This window comes from Mus caroli, unplaced genomic scaffold (genome assembly GCF_978045245.1).
Source record: "Mus caroli unplaced genomic scaffold, Mus_caroli_1 scaffold_8, whole genome shotgun sequence".
Classification (NCBI taxonomy): domain Eukaryota; kingdom Metazoa; phylum Chordata; class Mammalia; order Rodentia; family Muridae; genus Mus; species Mus caroli.
Window position 1 is genome coordinate 108,398,413 of NW_028227263.1, and position 7,947 is coordinate 108,406,359.

Here is a 7,947-nt window from a genome sequence, read left to right on the forward strand (position 1 = left end):
ACAGAAAGAAATACAAATGTTTGAGCATCTTAGTAGATGATAACACAACCTTTGATTTATGACTCCTTTCCTCCCATCAGTTAAGCATGTTCAACTTGGAAATAACAGATTTGCTTCATCTCAGTATATTTTATTTGGTTCTATTTGGTTCCTATGTATTGGAAGCTTGTTGTTTTCTACTGAAAGACAGAAAGGGAATAGATACTGATGACTGGATGGCCAAGAGAGAGTAGAACAAGGGAAACTAAACTTAGGATATAGGCTATGAAAAAAGAAGTTATTTTCTTTTTTATACAACATTAATTTACTTGTATACATAAGTACACTGGCACTATCTTCAGACCCACCAGAAAAAGGCATTGGATCCCATTACAGATGGGTGTGAACCACCTTGTGGTTGCTGGGAATTGAACTCAGGACCTCTGCTTGAACACTGAGCCACTCTCCAGCCCAACAAGCCTTTTTCAACACAAGGAAAAGTCAATAAACAAATGTTCAAAAATCTAAAACAATGCACGAAAGTTATAAGATGACAAAATAAAATGCAAATCACACCCCATTATCTTTCTCTTTTCCCCTCTCTTTCTGCCCCCATTTGCCTTTTCCCATACTTCTCTCTATCCCTCTCATCTCAGACTGGTCCATCCGATCCTGGTGATGGTCTACTCATTTTGGGTACTGCAATAGGACTGTACTGTCTAGTTTTTTGTCACCTTGACACAGCTGGAGTTATCACAGGGAAAGGAGCTTCAGTTGAGGAAATGCCTCCATGAGGTACAACTGTAAGGCATTTTCTCAATTAGTGACTAAGGGGGGAAGGCTCCCTGTGGGTGGGACCATCTCTGGGCTGGTAGCCTTGAGTTTTATAAGAGACCAGGCTGTGCAAGCCAGGAGAAGCAAGCCAGTAGGGAACACTCTTTCATGGCCTCTGCATCAGTTCCAGCTTCCTGACCTGCTTGAGTTCCAGTCCTAACTTCCTTGGTGATGAACAGCAGTATGGAAGTGTAAGCCGAATAAACCCTTTCCTCCCCAACTTGCTTCTAGGTCATGATGTTTGTGCAGGAATAGGAACCCTGAATAAGACAAGGACAATGTTAGTTTCTGAAATATAAACAACTGGGAGCCTACATTCAGGCAGGCATGCTCTTGGCAAATGTGGCACATTATCTGATAAGTGATGTGTCAGGAAGGAATCTCATTTCTGGTGACATATGATAATGGAAACTTAGTACTGAGATTTCTCCAAAAACTACAAGACATTATGCTATCTGCATAGATGGGCATCTCTACTGAGCTGGTCATACAGTGACATGCAACAGCACTAGCTCAGTGTGAAAGCTCCGGAGAAAAAGCTCTCATGTAATTTCTGGAGGACAGCTTAATGGCTCTAGTGTCATTTTAATAATCACTAATGGACACTGCCATGCGAGTTAGTGCTTTATGACTTAGTAGGAATACGAAGTATATGTGAATGCATACTAGAGCCATTCTGTGAACCATAGTCTAAGAACACACAGGGGAGTCATAGAAATTAGAGATATAACAAAAAACAAAATGAGGAAAGATAGATTTCCGTATATTTCCTCAAAATGCTAAACACATTCCTATCTGTGAAAATACACTGAGATAGGGAAAGAGTTTGTCTTTTATTCACAAATAAGCTAAAATACCCACATTGCATTTTTCATATAAGACAGCACCCTGTACCAGCTAATACATTCTTTGTTTTTCCAGCTGTTCCACTCACTCTCTCCTTAGATAGGTCTCAGAAACAAGCATGGCAGAGAATGCTCAAAGCCCAAAATACTACAGAAACTGTTGCAAGGAGGAAGAAGTTACAGTAACTGCCACACTCCTTTCACACGGGACAAAGACAGAAGGCAGCCAGACTAGGTAGTGTACAACCATGATACTAAAAACAAGGAGCCAGAGACAAAAAGAATCTCCATGAGTTTGAAGCCTGAGGAGCATTCACAGTAAATTCCAGAACAACTTGAGCTACAGAGGCAAACGTATCTCAGGTAAATGAAAGAGAGTAAAATTCCAGAGGTAATAGAATATTGACAGGAGAACGGCAACAAATGCTGAAAGGGGGATGCATGCAGCCCTTCTGTTGTTTACTTGTAAGGGCAGAACCCACTTTACATACATGTGCTTAATGAAATGAAGACTACTGTTTCTGAATGTTCACAGGGATATCACCCACTAGTGTAAGGATGCAGGGTCAAGTTGGTTCAAGGATCAAAGGCTCGAAAGAGTGGATAAAAATAAGAGAGATAGACGGTCCAATATGGACCAGAACAGTGGGGAAAAGGTCCTCTAGAGAAGAAACCAGAAAAGAAGAGATGGCATTCATAATTTCTTACAAGGTGCATTTAATGTCCTCAGCCCTACATTCCAACACCTTCACCATGTTGGTCCTTTATCCCTTCCTTTGGGTGTCATTTGTATTCACAGCAGTTAAACTGTAAGACAGTGAGCACTAATGTGGTGCAATTGGTTGGAATGTGATACATGGTATACCCATCATAAATAGCCTCATCAATGACCCTTATAAGAGTCACTGCCATGATCTCCTAGGCTAAAGTTCCTGGAAAGGGGGTCAGATACACCAAGATTAATTTTCTTCATTAGCACAGACATTGGCTTTCATGGCTGTTGTTGGTCTGCTGGTATCTTTTTCACCCACTATTATCAGATTCTTATGTAGCCCATAATCTGACCTTAAAATTGGCTATTTCTTGATTGATTACATTACTCTTCCAACCACCCTATCACCACCTGAGAATCCTGGGGTTTCCATGGTGCTGCCAGAAAAAAAAATTTGCATCATCATTGGTTACCAGTGACCAGTGACCAGTGAGCATTGTCTGATATTGAACACACTGCATGCTTTGGTCAGCAGATCAGACAAAGGTGACCATCTACCTGCTCAATTCTCCTGTGGATTATTGTTACTCCCACAACCACCAACTGTGCCAGATAGGAATCAAACTTTAAAACATTTGTTTTGATCACATGTTTCCTTAGTTTTAGTATATCTTTAAATCTTTACTATCACTGGAACACAGCTTCTTCATGCTCTCAAAAAACACTTCCCAGAAGATTTTACCTCAGTGACGCTGGTCTCTTCTTAATCACTGCTAATTTCATAGCTCCAGCTAACCAGCATCAATTGTCCCACTAGTCTCCTTTCTCCCCAAAGCTGCCAGAAATGACCAAAGCTGCTGATTCTGCTGCTTCCTGGGGCTGGAGCTTGCCCCCCACCCCCACCTTCTGATATTACATTAGCACCAGCTTTCTTTTTTCAGACTCTTTCTGTCCTGGAACATTCTCTGTAGACTTTCTTTGAACTCAAAGATCTGCATGCCTTTCTCATGGGATTAAAGGTGTGTGCCACCACACCTTGATCTAAACTTAGCTGAGCATACTGCAAAGTCCCACTCTCTTAATCTGCTATCTCCTAGAACACAGGATAAGGCTCCATCTCACTTCCTTGTGCCCCTTTAATACTTGAACCATACATTTTATGTTTTTCCTTCCTCGGCTTGCTACACTTGTTTAAAATGCACTCCATAGGACTTAACCAGAGAACAAAGTCTATGATGGGAATTTCTGAGACTTGCTTTGTCAATGAAATTAATCTGAGTCTTTTCACCTTAGCCTCAGGTACACTTTTCAGACAAGTTACAAAAAGTAGCCACATTCTTTACCAAAATATCACAGAGCAGTCTCTAGGCTGAAACCTCTTGGGCCAGGTCTGCAAAATTCAAGTCATTCTCTGTAACAAAGTCTTCCGTATTCCTACTAGGATAGCCCACTAAACCCCATTTAAAACATTCTACTGCTTCCCAAATCCAACTCCCAAAATCCACAGTCTTCCAAACAAAAGCATAGTCAAGCCTATAAAAGCAATATCCCACTCCTGATACCAACTTCTGGCTTAGTTAGTGTTCTACTGCTGCGAATAGACACCATAACTAAAGCAACTCTTCTAAAGACAACATTTAATTGGGGCTGGCTTACAGGTTCAGAGGTTCAGTCTATTATTATCAAGGTGGGAGCAGGACAGCATCTAGGCAGGCATGGTGCAGGTAGAGCCGAGAGTTCTACATCTTCACCTAAAGGCTCCTAGTGGAATACAGACTTTCAAGCAGCTAGGGTGAGGGTCTTAAGCCCAAACCCACAGTGACACACCTACTCCAACAAGGCCGTACCACATAATAATGCCACTCCCTGGGCCAATCATATATAAACCATCACAGGTGGCTACAAAATTGAAAAATAGACTTAGACAATCGCAGACAGTACAAAGTGGAGATAGCACTACTCCCCACAGGAAGCTAGAAAGCATCAATCTCACCATTTCCTACTGCCCTCTTCCTGCCTATAGAGAATTTCCAAAACACTCCCTTCCTCTGGAATAGAAAGTGCCATGCAGTTCCCCATGCCTGTCCTGAGCAACTCCATGCACACAGCAGGAAAGTGTGAATCTTCACCAGGGTCTCCATCCCAGTTGTGAGTTCAGGATGGCTCCTGCCATCAGCCACAAGCACTTCTCTCCCACTGCTCACTGACAGTGCCTACCTCATTCTACATGTTGGCACAGCCATTAAACAATGCTGACTGACTATGGACAGAACTCCATCTTAGCACTCTCCTATCCAGGCACTCCCAAGTGGGATTTACAAAAAGCACAGACATGAGAAAACACACTTCTGGAATTCAATGTGACGATCATTGACCAGGACACTGCACTATCCTCCCTGTCTGTGACATCCCAGTGTAATAAAATGTTAGATCACTATACCATATCCCCTTTATATCAAATGCTGTCTGCCAGCTTCATCCAGGCCACACCATGACAGGTGCAAAGGACACTGACTGGCACCTTCCTACCAGGAGGGAAGCCAGGTTTATTACTATGAGCACAACGTTCTGGGCCCTCTGAGACCTGCAGAACTCAGACAGTGCCAGTGGCTGCAGGTCTGTGGCTCTGTCCCCTACCCTGTGAGTCAGACCTCTACTCCCCAACCAGAGATGGCGATGGTGCTAAAGATGATTAAGTCAAGGAATATCCAAATGCCACTCCCCACATCTGTCTTCTCCTATTCTGCATCTGCTTAAGATATTCCAGACACCTGTCTTCCCAGTAAGTACAGAGCCAGGAAGGAAGGAGTGGGATAAGAATTTTAAGGAGACTGAAGTCTTTCAATAGTGGACACAAGGGTAGAATGAGAGTCTTGACAGGTTAGGTCCAGCTCTGGCTTTCCATCCCTACCTTCAGACTCTGTCATGAGAAAGGTTAATGTGAGAGGTATGCATCCTGAATTAAATGATATCCATGGAGCACACAACAGGCATGCATGTAATTCATTACCCAAGATAATCAGTTCTGTGCACCAACACACTGGAATCAACTCCTTCCTGATTTATTGCTCTTGGGTATAGAAGACAATAATGACTTTTTGTTTTAGTTAACACTGGATTTTCCAAGAGGTAAAATCTTTCTCCAGAGCAATGCAACTCTGAATCTGTCCTGGGAGAAGTACTTTTCCCAGATTCCCAGGGCCTGTTCTGGAATTTTCTTAAACTTAAAATTTTACAAGGGGAGTCTGGTGCAGTGCAGGTACCATTGTTCAGTTGGCTAAAGCTGCTCGTCTTCTTTTATTCTTTCATTTGTTTTGGTCCTTCAGAGGTAACCAAGGACATAACAAGTTTTCTACTACTGATTCACACCTGAGTCAAGATATTTTGATTTCTTAATTAAGTTTTCATATCACTTATAAGGAATCTGTGAAACATGGGCTAGAGAAAAGCCTCAGTTGTTGAAAAGCCTGCCTTGCAGGAGTACTGTGATGGTTTGTATATCCTTGGACCAGGGAGTGGCACCATCTGAAGGTGTGGCCTTGTTGGAATAGGTGTGACATGGTTGGAATGGGTGTGTCACTGTGGGTATGGGTATAAGATCCTCACCCTAGTTGCCTAGAAGTTAGTCTTCCACTAGCAGCCTTTGGATGAAGATCTAGAACTCTCAGGTCCTCCTGCACCATGCCTGCCTGGATCTGCCATGCTCCCACCTTGATGATAATGGACTGAACCTGTGAACCTGTAAGCCAGCCCCAATTAAATGTTGTCTTTAATAAGATTTACCTTGGTCATGGTATCTGTTCATACTAGTAAAACCCTAACTAAGACAAGTACCAAACTGTGGATGCCTAAACCCACATAAAAAGACAGGCATCCAGACCTTGTGAGTAATGCCTTAAACTGAAAGAAGTTGGCACTGGCAGGTAAGATCCTGGAAATTATGGGCCAGACAACCTGCCTAAGAGTAAACTTTCTAGGAAATGAGAGGTACTGTATCAAAGACAAACGAAAAGGCAATGAAGAGCAGATATCGAGAAAATTCTGTAACTTAACCATGGAGTCTATGCCCCCAGGCACCACACAAACCCAAAGAACACAAAAGTATCTGAGAAAACATAACATAGCATGGCCAGCAGAAATAGAGCAGTCACCATCTCTCTGCCAACAGAGGTGCTTCCGTGTTGCTCAAGCAGGGCTAATACGAATGCCCTCCCATTGATGCAGGTGCTGACTGCTGTGGTGCTATAGGAATTGTGGTAGGGGAGCATCTCACAGTCCAGGTGCTGACTTCCTTCACTGTCTATGACTCTGAGATGTGGAAAGGGAAAAGTCCCGGGGATTGCCACCTTCAAGCCAGACACTGTTGTCTGCTGCAGAGTTTAGAACAGTCCAACATCCTTTCCCAGGTTTACCAGATGAAGACCTAACCGGTCAATGGGGACTGGTTATTAACAGCCCCTACCCAATGTCCTTAGGAAATATTGGCCTTGCCTTAAGCTCCAGGACTGGAACAAAGAGAGAATGAAAACATGCTTGAGATGAAAGCTGAGCTGTCAATGGCATGGGAGGCCTACGAGGGCACTAAAGAAAACCAAGACCCATCACTTCTCCCTTTAGCTCACTGTGACATGCTAAAGGTTCTTGACCTCAGACACTGGGAGCCTAAGGTAGAAGTCAGCTTCTCGAAATGCCAGCTTGGGAGCCATCATGCTGCATCTAGAAGAGGTAGGGGAGATACAGAACAAGATGGGATTCAGCATAGATTTGAGAACATCACTACAATGGAGGCAGATATTCACATTTCTCAACTAGTCAATACCCTCACTGACATAGACCAGAAACAGTCCCATGAAAACTGGAGACTCGCCAGTGATCACTCTGGCAAAGTGAGGAAGAATGACCTTAAAGGATCTAAGCTGCTTGATGGAGCCCCTCAGGTCAAAACCCATTATGAGGATTGGGGAATGGAGAAGGGGCTGTGGGATTTAGGACAGGTGAGATGGCTATTGACAACATCACAATACACCTGAAAGGTAAATTTCCCAAAGAAACACCCAGAAGGCACAGTAGAGTTAGAGGAAAGGGGCAAGAAAGACGAAGTGGACCAGAGAACAACTCCAAGAAAACAAAGAAATTTAAGCAGTCAAGGAACAGAGTCAAAACAGAAGAGAAGCCCACCATCCCCAAGACCAACATCCACCTGAGCTCAGCCACAACAACTTTAAAAAGCCTCAAATCCCCCTTGGCAAGCATATGCTGGATTCCATGCAGGTCTTTCACCCACTGGGGAAGAAGAGAGAGAAGAAAACAGGCATCTCCTCTTTCAGGGGTCTCTGAATGTTCATTAGTCACAAAGATCCTAAGCCAGGCCCAGCCACCCCAGCCTTGATGGCTGCACACTACAGAACATCATCTCATACTTCATTCCAGAGGGAGCTTGTTCATGCTACCAAAACCAATGTGTCATCACCTTCCAGTCCTCAAACCTAATAATAATCTGCTGTAAGACTTTAGCCATCAACCCATTCTATGGAGGAAAGTTGACATTCTGAGACCAGTCATCACATAGATCATCAC

The 7,947-nt window shown here is 43.3% G+C and overlaps 2 pseudogenes; both read left to right on the top strand.

The window, feature by feature from the left end:
* Window positions 1-2,290: 2,290 nt before the first annotated feature.
* On the top strand, window positions 2,291-5,127 carry LOC147003324 (uncharacterized protein C2orf78 homolog; annotated as a pseudogene).
* A 168-nt stretch (window positions 5,128-5,295) lies between these two features.
* Window positions 5,296-7,707, top strand: LOC110289172 (uncharacterized protein C2orf78 homolog pseudogene; annotated as a pseudogene).
* Window positions 7,708-7,947: the final 240 nt, after the last annotated feature.